This window comes from Tachypleus tridentatus, chromosome 1 (assembly GCF_004210375.1).
Source record: "Tachypleus tridentatus isolate NWPU-2018 chromosome 1, ASM421037v1, whole genome shotgun sequence".
In the NCBI taxonomy this organism is placed as follows: domain Eukaryota; kingdom Metazoa; phylum Arthropoda; class Merostomata; order Xiphosura; family Limulidae; genus Tachypleus; species Tachypleus tridentatus.
The window spans coordinates 88,771,168-88,789,223 of NC_134825.1; positions in this window are offsets into that span (position 1 = coordinate 88,771,168).

Below are 18,056 nucleotides of genomic sequence, written 5' to 3' on the forward strand. Positions count from 1 at the left end.
ATGTTTGGTACTTGTTAAAAAAAGGTTTGCATGGCATCACTAAGGGTGGATCTCTTGCTGACCAGGATCTTAAAAGTAGACCAAGAAAGAGACAAAAATTAAAATACAAAAGAAACAGAAAACTTTAAGATAAGAAAAGGCATTATTAAATAATATTAAAACTCCCTATAACAAACAAAACATCTTAATTAATATATTAAAATGCAACCTACAATAATGGTAAATACAAAGATTAAGTTTTGACATCAGCCACTTATTGAAATTCTAAATTTGGTGACTGTTGGGCAAGGACAATGAAGTGTTGCATTACCTTTTTGGGAGAACTGTTCCTCATCAAAGTAAAAATACAGCATTGTGTGGTGGATATGATCAACAATAGTTTTTAGATACACTGGATCATATTTGCCTTTTTAAAAGAATCAGACTCAACCTCCACAATCTAAATGTTTTTCAAACTACCAGTTACAGGACTTTCATGGAAGCAATACAAACATAAATTAGTGTTTCATGTGGAATTAATAAAAGTTCAGTGCAATTGACTATAGAACATGACATAATCCAGTCATTTGTTGTCCACATTGTATGTTCTAGAAGAAACTGTAGTTTCCTGTTTGCATCTGAAATAAATGTTTCTGACCACTTATTAAATGTCATAAGAAAGTACCTGTAATATGGTAATACTGAAGACAACTGAAACCTGACCACTGCAGAAGAAATCAGTTGACTGAAGCCAATTTAATATGCAGTATATTTTACTTTGACTGTGTACAACTGTGATTTTTTTGTCAGTCTGCCATCAGTCTTAACACCAGATATATTCCCTTTTTATTGTCCTCAATCTCCACACATAGTGTACGGTCACTACAAATATGACTGACTATAAAAATGACATGGAAATAGATTTTTTGTGTATAGTAAAACTTTTAAGCCTGGAAAAAATAAAATATTTTGCTAACCCATTTATGCTTGATGCTTTATATGAATGATTTTATAAAAACATATGTTACAGTTATAACTAAAAGTTACAATTTTTTTTATACTGAAAATGCATTTCAGATAGGTACTTCCCTCTGCTCACACTTCCCATTCTTCCAGTGTTTTAATCTTTTGCCAAACTTCAAAGTGATAGCTCAGAAGAATCAAAAACAGGAGCCACATATGTCATGTGAGTATACAATGCTCTTATTGGTGGAGAGGTGGCATACAATTTACATGAGAAACACGTTAGAATCAGTTGATTCCAATATGGGGGGGGGGGATAGAAGGCTTGTGACATGTTAAGAAAGAGCTCACATAAAGGAAACACCAATGAATGAAAATAGCTAATCTTGTGAGTGAAAGGAAGCACCATAATGAAGGTTGCTATTATATGGCATTATAACATGGTATTATAATACCTATATAATTACACAGACCATGTCCTGAAATGTTCAGAAAATATGTGCAACACGATGATAAAACCTATATGCATCCATTTTGGAAATAATTCAATGATCCAAAGAAATGTGGCATGAAGGGGTTAATACTGTAACAAATACTTCAACATCCTCAATACGTAAGAAATAACAAAAACTTTAATGCCATAAGCAAAATTTTACGAATATAAAATCATACCTCTCTTGAAATTGTTAATATAAATTTCTAACCAACAGTCCAAGCATTAACCCACAAAGCTTGAGCTGCCATCTATTACACAGTTTGAAGAACTAGATCAGGGGTTCCCAACCTTTTGGCACTCGTGACCCCTTACCTAAAAGTTTGAAACCCATGTGACCCCCTACTTAGGGCTTACTATCAGCAGCTTAATTTTTCTTTTATTTTCTGTGAAGGAGAGGGAAAGAAACATCTAAAAAAATATTTAAAAATTCTGTAATTATTTATTAGCAAATTAAATCACCTTGGTCCAACCTGAATTCACAAAAAGAACATATATTTCTTAAAATAATATTAACATAGGTTTGAACAGCTATCCAACCCAACTAGTGAGATGCCTGATGTTGCATTTCAGCAGCAAGCTTTGAAATTCGTGGCCAAGCGTTTGTTAGAGTCAGTCTCAAAAGGAGAACGTGTTTCCCTTCCTTGAAGCTTCAAATTGAGCTTTTTCAGCTGGTCAAAAATGTCGGCTAGATGCATGCTAACCCTTTTATTCCATGCTTCATCTTTGAAGTGAGCTACAAGATCTTTCCTTTCTTGAGTCTCAAGGAAAAGCTTTATTTCATCTTTCATTTCAAAGACACAATTAATAACGTTTCCTTTCGACAACCAACGTACTGCTGTGTAGAAGAGAAGGACTTTGTGGTCAGCATTCATGTCTTTGAATAGGCGAGTGTTGAGTGCTTGAGTCTTCACATAATTTACAATTTTGATTACAGGTTCAAGCACTTCTTGCAGAGAGGCAGGGAGAGTCTTACTGGCAAAAGCATATCGATGAATCATGCAGTGGATGCCCTTTACTTGAGGTGCTAGCTTCTTCACTCTCGAATGGAATCCTGATTTCGATCCCAGCATAGCCGATGCCCCATCCGTACAAACCCCACGTACGTTTTCCTATTGAAGATCTTCGTCTTGAAAAAAAGTTGAAATTTTTCCATGACATCATCAGCTTTTGTTGTGGTTTCAAGTGCACTGCAGAATAAGAATTCGTCTTTGATGTCACCTGAATTAATGTATCTCACAAAGACAAGCAACTGAGAACATGAACTTACATCTGTTGACTCGTCAAGCTGAAAGGAGAACAAAGGGGAACCCTTGATTTCAGTCAAAATCTGTTCCTTCACATCCATAGACATTTTAGAAATGTGCCTCTGTATAATATTACTTGACAGGGATACTTGCTGCATCTTCTTTGCACTGGCTTCTCCAAGAATAAGATTTACTGCTTTCATCATGCAGGGTTTAAGAAGTTTCTCCAAACGTTTGAGGCTTTTTTTGTTTAGCAATTTCGAATGCAATCTCATATGAAGCTTCCACTAGGGCAGCACTCTGCTGCTGAAACAACCCACTTCTATCTATTCTTTGGCTTTTAAGACACCGTTCATGCCATTTGAATAAGTCCAAACCCTTCTTTGCGTGTTCTGGATGTTTCGTCTCGAAATGACGCTTGAGTTTTGATGGTTTCACCCCTTGTGGGGGGTGCAGGTAGAGTAATGATGGGGTAAGTACTGGGAGGGAAGGGAGCGTGGCCAGTAGCATGATTCGTCATTCACCAATCAGCAACGGACATGTGACTCACGTGTCGACAGCGAGCACACACACACACTTAATCACAGCTAAACAGACACACAAGCATACGTACATGCGTGTGCACTCACATACTCGCTACACACTAGTGCACACATGCATACAGTTGCAGACACATACACATTCACACAGGCACATTCACTCAGAGGCACGCATACATACACCCATAATATCACCTAATGACATTGAACTAACGTAGAACACGTTTTGCTTTGCACCGAAACAAAAAAAATGTAAGAGCATGAAAATGTAATTGATGAAATAAAATTAATGTTATCCCAAGCTACTTCTAACAAGGCTACGTGACTCCCCTGCCAAGGCTTTGCGACCCCCTGCTAAGGCTTCGCAACCCACCGGTTGGGAACCCCTGAACTAGATGCAACTAGTTCTACATGATTTAATTGATTAATCAACATAACCAATTACCTGTGAGCAGCATTTATGTCAATTAGTGTCAGGTAATCAAACAGATTAATCAAAATTACAGTTAATGTAAATTAGTACTTCTGATTATTACTATTCTCAGTTATCCTAAGAATTTATTAATAAAAATTAATCCCATAAAAATAAGCAAGCAAAATTAGGATTTTTTATTATTATCATTGTTTTTAATTATTTCAATTATATTAGCAGTGTAAATACAGCTATTTTGTTTGCTTTAAGCACACAGCTTAAGCTGGGTTATCTTTATTTTTCCTAAATTTTGCATTACACATTTCATTTTCTGTACTTTAAGTTTGCTTGACTTTGGTGATGTGTGAGAGAAAGGGCTTTCTTTGTGACTTCTCACCTTGGTTTTATTATAGTAAAACTGTTAAGGTTATCTACCACTGCTACTAATTTTGAACTGCTGACTAGAGAGAAGAAAATTGTCTGGCAGCACTTGCTGCTGACTTTTTTTGGAGGGCTTGTATATACCATGAGTTGAGGAATACTGTACTTGCTAATTAACTGAATGTAATTTTTTGATTAGCAAATATCACCAATTTCCAATCACTACATGGAACATCATTTGTTTATATTTGCCCAAGACACACTAGTTTTTAAACTTTAGTTTCTTAGAAAACTTCTGATAGTTACCAAACTCAAAGAACAGTATTCCTTACTTTAAAGCTGTTCTCATGGCCTATAGAAAGCTGATACATTTCAAATTCTAACAAGTAACAAGGATCCTGTTTGACTGGACTCCCATTAGTAACATTATCTTGCCTTCTTCATCCAACCACCTTACAATCCAAGTATTAGTGTTTTTTTTCAAACTTGAACTCATGTGATTTTTTAAAATTACTTTTTCTCCAACTTCTCACAAAACCTTTTTGAAAATCCAAAAGTACACACTTTCATTCAACCAAATAATAAGCAACAACCTCCAAAATGTTAAGACATTTATAAGAGATTTCTTTTTAGTGAAACTATGTAGTTTTCTTTTATAGTATACTTCACCAAATGGTCATGTTGGATGCAGGAAAATGTCTTACTTCCATGATCACTGACTCTTGCTTTAAAACTAGCTAACTTTTTATGTTGCATTTCTATTCACAAATACAGTTTTGCAAAAATTTGTAGTTTGCTGCAAAATGTAATGTTACTTTGGTAAAGCATGAGATGTATACTTTGTGAAAAAATTATAACTATAAGCCTTGAACCCAGTAAACAAATGAAGTCAACAACCAAAATGTCTCTAATATTTATAAATATTAAAGAAGTCTTTGAATGATGCTTCAATTGTAGGCAATTGTTCCTTACATGAACTGAATCATATTTTTTGTTTTGTATTCAGACAAAATTGTTTCGTATGTCTCTTGTATTCTTCCACAATTTTTAAATAATTTTATCTCTTGTATATGACTGAAAAATGTGTTTGACAATTGTTTTATTGAAACAGAACCACTTCTTTCTAATGAGATGCCAATTTTATGCAACAAAGTACTGCATTTTTTGCAGCAACATGTAATTTCTCATCTTGAAAAGTACAAGCTATAATTACCAAATTAATTTCCTAAATAGATTCTCACATTGGAAACAAACACTCTTTTGAAGTAATTTTCCTGACATAATTATGCTCTCACTTTGAAACAAAAACAACAACAAACCTAAAATTGCAAAGAAGCAGACTTTCAAGAGTCTTCTAAAAAAATAAATGAGATATACTATATACAAATAGTATGGGTGAAACATTGTCTAGTGAGACTTTGTCCAGTGAAACATTGCCCATATCCTGGTCATGCCTTTATCATATTATCTAAAAATTTTAAACTACAGGATCAAGACTAACTGGCCTATTATTTGCAGGATAACTTTTGCCAGTTTCAAATGCTCAGACACTACCAGTTCACTGTCCAATGATTTATCAAAAATGTTATTTGGGCCAATGAGGTTTTGTATGTGGGATAGGAAATATTCAATTGTGCACTTAATGTGAAAAAGTTTGAAAAACCCTTTAAGAATGTATGGAATTAAAGAATTTAAATTAGAATTAATTAGCACAGTAAAATTAAAGAGAATCTGATTTGCATATTCAGGATTGTTATGAATTTAGAGAGTTATCCCACAAGTCATCTGTTTGTATGGTAGAATGAAAACACTGAAAATTAAAATGTGTGTATATATATAAAAATCTAATGTTACAACTTATTTTTTGGCAAAAATTTTTCTGCAAAATGGTTTGCTGAATGTTTACACATAAGAAGTTAAACCTAGGGATGAAATGGTTTGCTTTTTCTTATGTACATACATCTTATAATTTCAAAGTAAAAGCTCTGAATAAAGAATGAAATGTCTCTGTGATTGTATGTAAAATTTACAATTGTAAACTAAAATAACTTTAAATATTTTAAATACAGGAATAAGCTAAAACAGATTAATTTATAACAAAATTAGACAAAGTGCCTCATGAAGCAAGGTTGAACAAGTCTGGAACTGATATTTATGTTAACTTAATTCAGTCTTCCATTAAAAAATAGTTTACATAATTTATAAGTCTATTTAATTCTAAATTACTTGAGAAGCTCACTACATAAAACAATAGGCAGTTTAGTGTAATAAAATATATTTTCTAAGCCTAAGTGCCATAACATAATTATAGTAGTCAGATGCCAGTTATGAGACCAAAACTGACTGGTAATTACAGTAAGAAAAATATACAACAACAAACACTTGAAAAAATTGAAAGCAAACAAAAAATGATCATTTGGTCGTTGAAAGCTTTCCATGTATATTAACTCTTGATAGAAAACTAAACATCTAAACCCACTTTCACTTTTTAAAGAAATAACCAATTCCCTATTAAACGCTAGTTGGGTGTCAGACTCCACTACTGCCAAAGGTAGCTATTTTAATAAACAAATTACCCTATTAAAAAAGAAAAACAACTGTTAACTGAATCTGACTCGACTATTCCAAATCTTAAACTTGTGTTCTCTCCTTTCTTCTGAATATAGCACACACAAAAAATTAGAATTTTTCCAATGATCCTTCAAACAATCTTGTAAACTTCAATACAACTCTTTCTTTTCTCAGAAAAAACACAAGTTTTATTTTTTCATATCCTAATCTTAGTACAATATCTCTAAACTTGCGTTAACAAAGACAGATTTACCTCCACAACGTCTAAAACCAAACGATCAAGCCATCTGGAGTTAAAACTAAAACTAAGAGGCTGAGTTTAAATGACGTATGAAACTATTTTTGTTTATAATCATGATGAAACTAATGTAAATGTTTTTAAGACACATTTGGAATAAACATTGTTATTATTAATTCGATACATTATTGCTAGTTGGTCCAAATGTCATTAAAGCCAGAAGTTAATTTAAAAAAAAAAAAAAAAGAGAGAGAGGAGTCCTTACCTGACCTCACTTTATTTTATCCTATCACCTCAGTACCACACACACGAGCACATAACGACAGCTACTGCCCTCTGTAACTTATAAGTGAATTCGTTTATGGAAACTTTATAAACAATTTGTTTTAATATAGCTTTATACTTTAAATGTACCATTTATCATCAGCCTTACATATAATATTTTACAAAGTATACGTGTCCTCACGAAAATATGTGACATTTTTACGACAGTATGTTTCACTTCTACCATATATTCAAGAATCAACCACATTGTTCAGTTGTGGTTATCACAGGTGACACTAAATTAACTTTATAGCTATGTCGGATAGGTCCCCTAGGTAACAGATATCAATTATTATGTAATACTAAATCTTTCATTCACTTAGTTGATGTAAATGTAAAAGAGATTGGTCACAAAATGTAATATAAAATGCACAATATTTATTAAAACACTAAGCACAACCACAATGAATATTTGCTTGAATAAACACAATGGATTGCCTCTCTAACATGAAATATTCAGTGGTTAACTTTTTCTTTCATATTGACTACACCAGTTCAACTGTTATTCCACACTATGGTGACTAAATGTCACAGTTCTTAAAATGCAAAATAACTTGCATTTATCCAAGGCAACCACTACTCACATGCGACTGGTAATGGTCATTACAGCATAAATGAGGCTGTAACTCCTAGTAATCACCTTAACAACCGTAAAAAAGAGTGCTGTCGCATCCTTACGTAACATGAAGAATGAGTTTCTAATTACCTACATGAAAATTATAACTAACGATCTAACAATGTAAAGCATAGCCAGATGGTTAGAACGCTCGATTCGTAATCTGAAGCACACGCATTCAAATCCATGTCATACAAAACATGTTCGCCCTTTCAATCGTGGCAGCGTTATAATGCGATCAATCCCACTATTTGTTAATAAAGGAGTAGTCGAAGAGTTAGCGATGGGTGGTGATGAATAGCTGCCTTCGCCCTATTCTTACACTGCGAAATTAGGGACAGTTAACGCAGATAGCCAGGAAGGTTATTTAAAATGTTGTTTCACCACTAGAGTTGTTAATAGCGAGGAACAACTATAGTTTGTTACTTATTCGCAGATTTTAGCTAATGACGGCATGAAGCCAAATTAACCGGAAAGAAAACACAAACACCCTGAGTATGAGAGTAAAATCAACGAACCATTTCACATACAAACAAAACCATTCAAAAGGCAAAACAGTTTGCTTTAAAAACAGGTCACTGTTCCACTAAAAACATCGAAAGCTCCTTTAGAAACATCTTATTTGATTGGAAAAAAGTATGAAACTGCACATTATAGGAGAGACATTAATTCTTCCTACTGCCATAAACATGCAAAGAGAGAGGTATGATGAAGCCGTCAAGTCTAACTCTTCATCATATGACAACTTTGCGAGATGTGTAAAAGTAGTTCCTGCTGACATCAAAATACAATTGCTAATATGCATCCAAAATGTTCTGAAACTCGCCATATAATTTGAAAAACACAGATGTTGCAAATTTAGCTCTGTTTCTGGTATTTATACAATACCATTTTGTCAAGCACTGGAAGGGTGGTTTAAAGTGATCCCAACTATCCCAACAGTGTGAAACAAGAAAAGTTTGTTTGTTTGTTTTTTCATTTCGCAGTGTAAGACTAGAGGGAAGGCAGCTAGTCATCACCACCCACCGCCAACTCTTGGACTACTCTTTTATCAACGAATAGTGGGATTGACCATCACATTATAACGCCTCCACGGCTGAAAGGGCAAGCATGTATGGTGCGATGGGGATTCGAACCCGCGACCCTCGGAATACGAATCGAACGCCTTAACACACTTGGCTATGCCGCGCCCGAAAAGAGAAAAAATACAGCTAAAGTAAATGCTCTTGTTTCGGTATAACACTTACATGTGGGCCCGGCATGGCCTGATGGGTTAAGGCGTTCAACTCGTAATCCGAGGGTCGCGCGTTCGAATTTCCGTCGCACCATACATACTCGCACTTTCAGCCGTGGTGGCGTTATAATGTGACGATCAATCCCACTATTTGTTGGTAAAAGAGTAGCCTAAGAGTTGCCTTCCCTCTAGTCTTACACTGCCAAAATTAGGGACGGTTAACGCAGATAGCCCTCGTGTAACTTTGCGCGAAATTCAAAAACAAAACACCAAACAAACGTTGCATCACACATAGAAAAAATACGAACTTTCAAGACAGAGCAGCATAACAAAATGAAATAAAAAAAAGTCTGAAACAGCAAACTATTTCACATTTCTTGTGAAGAAATGAGATTCTTGTGTAAATCCCTGTTGCATAAAGAGGTGCAATGATTGACTCGCGGGAAGAGGAAGGAACTCACTTGCTTGATGTAGCTGAAGGACGAACTCAGTGTTTTTTGTGAGACTGTATACAACCCAACTGTAGTGATGCATTTCATGAATGAAAAGTAACTTCCAGCATTTTTTACCCTTATATTTTTATAAGTGTACCTACTTAACACGTCACTACAAAGTCGTAATAGAAATATTTTACAGATGAGTGACAAAAGTTACCGTATTTAACAAAAAAAACTTATGCTGAAAAATATTTCCTTGCCGAAGTATATTCTTGGAAAAAAATCAGATTTGAGTTTTCTGTATGACTTTGTTTCTATTCATCTTCAGAAACTTCAAGGTTAATTTGTAGTTACATTTCAGAATCAGCAAGGAACATAACTGAATCTGGAATCCATTTAATGACAGCAAAACTTTTCACCTAATAAAATTATCTCAGAAAAAATCATACAGTTATCCAGTGTTACAATTGTTTATGCAAAATTTAAGTAAAAACCCTTGGTCTGATGTTAATTGCCATGAAGAGAAACATTAACAAAGATATTCTAAATATCTTAAGCAATAACAGACTCACCAGTGCAAAACTCGAATTTAAAGGAAATACATCTTCTAACAAGAATGATTGAACCATCCCAGTATCACATAAAATACACATGGGTATGGGACTAGCAGTGTCGTTTGTCGAATACACGGAATCAACAAACACTAGAGGTCTAAATTCCTCCCTAATTACATCAGCCTTTTTACTAGTGACTAAGTAAATAACATCAGGTGACCTAGTGAAACTACGTTCATATGTGGATACAAACGCATTGAGTGTTGCCTCCTCTTCTTTTTCAAACTCTAACAATCGGATATTACATGACCAGATTTTTCACAAAAATGACAGACAGGTCTTGATGACTTTAATAAAGTTTTATCCTATCTGTCTGAAGATTTCAGACTGGAAGATATGGATTTTTAGAAGAATCCTCAACTTTAGTGGATTGAACAGGTACAGATTTTTGCTGAGATGACAGGAATTTCTTTTTATGAAAAGTGGTTTCACGTGTTAAAGTGTTATCATCGGGAAGGATCACTGCTTCCTTTAGTGTTTCAACTTTCTTTTCGTCTAAATAAGTTTTGAGGTCGTCACTTGTACAACGCTTAAATTCCTCAATTAAATATACTTGTCTTAGTTTGTTGAAACTGTTGCCAATATGCATAGCATTACACCAGTGAAAAAAAAATAAACTTTTTTTTCGAAGGCGATGTCCACCTAAGTTTAGCTATCTTGCTTGTGATAACCTTAAGACTTTTGGCCACAAGCCTCTGGTACTAATTCGTATGCTTTGAGGATAGCTGCTTTAACCCTATCATAATTGGTGCAATATACTACAAAGATAGAGCTGCATAAGCTTCTTCAGCTTTAACAAACAAAACACTCTACAATAGCAATGACCATTTTTTCGGTGGGCCATTCCATGGTTTGGGCAACTTTCTCAAAATGTTGGAAATATTTATCAACTTCATTTTCATTAAATGATAGTACCTTAATATATTGAGTTCAAAGTTGTTGTTTTGCCTTTGTCCATCGAAGTTGAGTCTAATTTTCATTTCTTTCAGCCTAATTTCTTTTTTCGGCTTCGATGCGTTATTGTTTGGCCTTGATACGTTTACTTTCTCTCTCCGCTCGATATAGGTTTGCTCTTTCTTCCTTTCGACCTCGATACGGGCTTATTCTTTCTTCGTTTTGTTCAAACTTGATTTGTTTGAGTTTTAGTTGAATTTGTAACTTATCTTTCTCATTCAACTCTGATTAGCTAGTGGAGACACTAGAATATTCCCATAATGCTTCCTCAGACAACAAGTTGTTGTTGTTGTTTTTTGATTAAGCACAAAGCTACTCAATGGGCTATCCGTACTCTGCCCACCACGGGTATCGAAACCAGATTTTTAGCGTTGTAAATCTGCAGACATACCGCTGAGCCACTGGGGGGGGCCTCAGACAACAAACCATCATCAACTAATATTTCAACATTACACTTCTTAGCTCTTTTATTTCTAATTAATTTATTAGCTTCTAATTCTAAAATTTTGGAAATTTCAAGCAATTTATTTTTGTTATATTTGTCTAGTTGTTCGAGGGAGGATTAAAAGAAAACGTTGATAATCAGACACGATCATATCTTGTTGCCACTGATAAAAATAAGTCGAATAAAGATATGCATCTTAGTTTAGAACGAATTTTGTCACTACTTCAGATCTTGGACACGAACCCCCAATTTATTATTCTACGTATTATAATTGATTTCGCACAAGTCTCCCATTTATTATGTTAAGGTATTATTATTTCGAATAACTGGAAATTTGAATCTAGAAGTTAATAACATTTTAATATGTATCAAATTTATGACATGTGCCAGCAAGCCTGATACACACAATTTCTTTTTCGAACACAAATATGTTGTAATATACGAACGGAAAAACAATACAATTTAAAATAATGATTATTACTTATAGTTATTACAAATGATGATTTATATACAAGAGTTTTACAGACTTTACTGTGTATTCTATCTGATCTAGAACTGAATATTTTATCGATGATCGAGATCCACGACGAACAAATTAATTCTAATTTGATAATGTTACACATCTATTAAGCTGTCTTCACGACGTTTATAAGCTGACGTTTCACCGACAAAGATATTTAATGTCCTGATAGAAATATTAACGTCCGAAGTTAATTCGCTGAAGTTCAACGGTTTGTAATGTTCGAAATCTATAACGTTCCTGGTAAAATTCTGTAGTTTTCCGATTAATAAGTGTTAATCGCAGTTATAATTTTCGAGGCTTATTATATACTGACTGTAGCTGACCACTATTATTATATTGTCTCTAGAGGTGTCGATTTATAAGCTTTTAGGCAGGGTTCCAGAAAGTTCATTTGGCAATAACACTAGTAGTCACTAGTATTTTACCTATATCGTAAATTGTCGATTCCTACTCTTGAGAATCTACAAATTTAGAGAACAGCGCTGGTACTATCGCAGTACAAATTTAACAATATACGTCACATCCACCAAGGTGAAAAACAAAAAGCAAGTATTAAAATAAATGTATAACAGTAAACTTGTTACGCTGTTCAAAATAGAAAATCATATATCACATCTGCATGGAGAAAGATTTTTTTATTGGACATGTGTCTAATCATCAAACAACCTGTTGACCTCTATTCAGTTGTGCAGTACGCCATTATGACAAAGAGTAAGCATTCATCCTAGTTAGCTTGGTTGGAGTTAATAAACTTATCGAATGTATACTTGAAAGTTTGAATAACCAATTATACTAAATTACCAAACTGGAAATAAAGAATGAAGTGCACATCTTCATCACACAGTAGTCCATTCAACCCATAGAACAGTTGGCTCTTTAATACATGTGGATCGTTTTAGTTGGCACAAACCAGGTTATTCAGTGCTCCATCAGTGAATCATCCATGGACTGAATGAAGGTTTGACCAATGAATAAGTCTGGGCTCAGTTTGTAAAGTAGTCAATAACCATGAGTATGTACTGGCAATTTCTTCCCATCTCTGTGAATGATTCAATAATATCAAAAGCTATTATCGAAAGGGGAGAACTAACAATTTTTACCAAATTGGCATCTTTACTTGATGGCATACACCAATATCTATACTAATATTAAATATTTTAAAGCAAAAGTGACTGGAGACCCATTTTAGAACATTTACCGCAAGTGTAGGTAACATTTTGATATCATTCAGTATTTATCTTATACGAGGTCTGGAGAAACTTAAGCCTCAAAGTTGTGAGTACTATCAGCTGCAACACAGGCAAAGAATCACTGTTTGGTTGATTTAAATAGTACAGCACAATCTTTCGTATTCACAATAACTCATGCAAGCACCACCGGTTGTTATCTACACTAAATTCCACACTCCAAAAACTGCTATTTAGGGTCCTTTCTAAGTTTGAAGCAGCAGCTACCTCTATTGGACACCTCAAATGATTCCCATGACATAATATTCAACCAGTGATCTCAAATGTGTTACTATATGCACTTTCAGACATGGCATGATGAACACAATGCCAATATTATTCGTAGTATTTATTGCTTTCTCTTAGCTTATCATGCCGATGATCATTCCAGTATATAGTAGAATAAACACTTATCCACAATTACAGAACAATGCCATGATTTCATTGCAGTCAAAAAAGTAACTGAGTTAATGCTGCTTGCCTTCTGGACAAAAATAAAGTTTATTTCATGTATAAAAAGACCCATCCAGCATTAAAAGACCACCACACTATTTGGTGGGCACTGTTTGTTGCATTCTCTTATTTGTATCCAGTCTTTAACTTAAGATCTTCTAGTTTTCTAGAACTAAAGGTGCAATATTCATTATCTACAATTTGTCATCCTGTACCTGCTCATTTCTGTTACTGCTTAGCATATGAGGTCTAGACATTGTGGACAGCTACATGCCTAAAGCACTTTGGAAATGGTCCACATTTCCTTTGGTATTTTTTAAATGTCAGCAAAGTGATCTGCTTTGCAAAACTCGTAGCTAATCATGATCATGACCAGATACTTTTCTTCCCAAATAAAATGTTTTCAGTATCATGGACAAGAAGAGATAGGAGTTCTCAGGTATATCAATGCTCTGTTGAATAGCTGACCCTTGATCTACAGTTGCAGAATGAAAAGGCACTATAGCTCTGCTTGACACCAAGCTACTCAAGTCTTGTCCATAGCGGCAACATATTTTCCATTACTCACTTCTTCACTTAGCACCCATCTTCTTACCTCATGGTGAGATGGCTCTGGTCTCCAGTCTCTTTACAATATTTTCAGGTAGCTTTGACCAGAGCAAGGGTTAAATTATTTTTTTGTTGTAAGTATGGGAGCTCTAAACAGACCACCTAATATGGTCCCAGACTCACCAAATGTCATGTTACCTCCTCAATCTGCATTTTCCGTACTATAAGGGGAAATGAATAACAAACTGATCTGGATAGAAAGAAATTCAACACTTCACATTCGTGGATTATCAATTTTGTAGCAAGACCAAAGCCATGGATCTCTGCAGCATTGGCAAAAGTACTAACTTTAGGATAGAACTTTTCCTAGAACCCACAGCTATCTTAGGCATCCATCTACCCTCATCAAGTTACACTTACTCTTGTTTGTACATCCTGACTGTTGTAGAAAATGCTTGACAACTTAAAACTTTTTAATGCTTACTTTATTACAGTTTATGTGAAGAGCTACCCAAATTTCAGCAGATTGTTTGTTTGTTTTTGAATTTCGCACAAAGCTACTCGAAGACTATCTGTGTTAGCGTCTCTAATTTAGCAGTGTAAGACTAGAGGGAAGGCAGCTAGTCATCACCACCCACCGCCAACTCTTGTACCAACGAATAGTGGGATTGACCGTCACATTATAACGCCCCCACAGCTGAAAGGGCGAGCATGTTTGGCGCGAGGAGGATGCGAACTCGCGACCCTCAGATTACGAGTCGCATGCCTTAACACATTTGGCCATGCCGGGCCGATTTCAGCAGATCTAGTAAACTTTGAAGTAATGACATTCTGTAATCAAGACATCAATTTTCTTTCTACGTATCCACCCTGCCATATATCCAGGTGAAAGTGAATTAACTTTAGAGTTATATTAGATATGTCCACTAGATAACAAACGAGTCACTCAAGATATACATTATGAAGTAATATTAAATTTATTGTTGAGTAGATGTAAAATGAAGTAATGACACTGATAATAAATTCTTTATTAAGTCAATAAACACAATGGACATACTTTTTCTTGAATAAACATGATGGGTTGAAACTCTGGCCTTCAGTGATTATCTCTTTCTCTCAAACCAACAAGACCAGTGATTCTCAACCTATGTGCCGTGAGAAATTGGCAGGTGTGCCTTGGTGTTTTTAAAACACATTCAACTTTCTTGGGATTTTAGAAGCAAGTCGAACACATCAGTTAATAAAAGCTACTATAGAGACACTCTGAAACTTTCCAAAACATTTGATGGTTTCATTGAACTCGAGTACTGAGAAGTTCTTACTAAAATTTCATTCTCGACTGTTAGTTTAATTGTGGCGCAACAAGCGCTTCGTACGTCATAAATGATGCATCAAACAGCTTTCTGGAAATACGTTCTCATTCTGCGGTAAGCTACAGCGACTACGCTGTAGGTAGGAATTTTATATCAACTGCAAAACTTCGTGCTAATTGTGTATGAATTAGCTTTATCATTTATCCATGGAAAAATATTTAAGTACGTCTGATGCTGCAAAGGAGAATATGTTGAATCAAAAGCAAGGAATCAAACGAAAGTACAAAAACGAATACATCGAGTATGGTTTTATCGCTTTGGAATCGAAAGATTCTCAATTACTATTCTGCCTACTTTGCAGTGCAGCTTTATCGAACGAGGCGCTTGTTCCTAGCAAACTGAAGAGACACTTGGAAACAAAACATTCAGCTGTGAAGGATAAACCAAAAGAATACTTCGAGAATCTCGCGGCTCAACAACATGAACAGTCAAGGAAGCTTGTGAATTACATGAAGCTGCCCGATAAAGGATTGATTGCAAGTTATAAGGCTTCTCAATTGTTGGCAAAACGCACGAAAGCGCATATGGAGGCCGAATCAGTCATTGCGCCAGCGTTAGCAATCATCGTTGAAACTATGCTTGGAACGGATGCCGCCCAAAAGGTTAAGCAAGTTCCACTGTCCAATGACATAACGAATCTACTGACGTTAGTGGAAAAGCTCAAGTTATGGTTTTGTTCGATTCATAAAAGATGAAAAAATCGTAAACAAATACTTATTTTGCAAAGACTTAAAAAGTACAGTGAAAAGCCAAGACATTTTCGAGTTGGTGAATGAAAACATTTTGCTCTTCAAACTACATTGGAATAACTGTGTCAGCATTTGCACCAATGGCTGTCCTTCAATGCAAGGAAAAAAGAAGGGTTTCCTCACTCTGGTGCACCAACAAAATCCAAACATTAGGATTATTCACTGCAAGATTCACAGAGGCGCTCGCCTCCAAATCTTTGCTGAAAGATTTGCAGTATGTTATGAATCAAGTGGTGAATTTCATCAAGTCTCGGCCACTTCAATCTCGACTTTTCTCTCTTCTTTGTGAGGCGATGGATTCAGACTACAAAAAACTACTGTATCACATTGAAGTTCGATGGCTTTCGAAAGGAAAGGTGTTAAAGCATCTTGTCCAACTAAAAACTGAAGTAATTTCTTTCTTGGAGGTTGAGGAAGCAGGTTTTGAATTTTCTTTTTGTAATGAGATCTGGTGGCTGAAGGTTCAGTTTCTCTCCGATTTGTTTGACAAATTAAATTATCTGAACTTAAGTCTCCAAGGGCCATCTGAAAACATTATTACTGCAACGTCTAAACTGAAGGTCTTCGATGAAAAGGTGACGCTGTGGAAGAATAAGATTTCGAAAGGATTGTTTGTTTGTTTTCCTTTTGTTAACGAATGTCCGTCAGAGAAGAAAATTGTCACTCAAATTTTGAACACATTAAGCGACTTACAGTCCACACTAAAACATTACTTCCCGTCACTTGCTGTTGACGAATATGATTGGGTGACCTATCCATTCGGAATCAACGAGACAACAAATCTTAAAACTGAGGAGGAAGAACAGCTCATTGATTTACGAAACGACAAATTTTATCTGTCATTGTTTCCCGAAAAGATCTTGGATGAGTTTTGGATCGCCATTAAAAATTCATATCCTGTAATCAGTTCAAAAGCAGTTGAAGTTCTGCTTTCATTTGCATCTTCGTGGTTTTGCGAAATTGGATTTTCAGCATTGACTGAAATTAAAGCCAGAAAGAGAGAGAGAGAGGCTTCTTACAGTCGATGATGAAATGCGAGCTTGTTTGTCTACAATAAAGCCTCGCTTCAATTTGATTTGCTCTCGGAAATAGGCACAAGCGTTACATTGAAAACATATGTAAAATTAAAAAGTTTTGATTTTTCCGCTATACCACAAAATCGTTAAAAAGCCTTAGAACGACACTCACGGCCAAAGCAAGCGATATTAATGTCATCTGCACACTGACAATACTATCACTTGCTTTGGCCGTGATTTTAGTTCTAAGGCTTTTTAAGTTAACTCTTCTGTGTTATGTATATCTAAACGTGATGCACAATGACATTATCGCTTGCTGCTTTGGCCGTGATTTTTGTTCTAAGGTTTTTAACGCTTGCGTATAACGTGTACCTAAAAAAATCGTTAAGGCTTTCCAGGTGTGCCGCAAGTCAGAAAAGGTTGAGAAACACTGAACTAGACCAACTCAAAAGGTATTCCAGATTTTACTGATTAAATTTAATGGTCTTCACCATGCAAAAAACTGCATATATCCAGAACAGCAAGCACTTCTCATGTGACGAGTCATTTTCATCACAACAAAGGTGTGGGTCTCTAACAATTTGAAATCACCTGAATAATCATTGAAGAACACTATTGTCAACATTCTTACATAACATGCCTACTGGTAATAATAATTATCCATTTTGAAAACAAAATACAATAAAATTAATGGCTTTCTTAACTACATAATCATGCGAG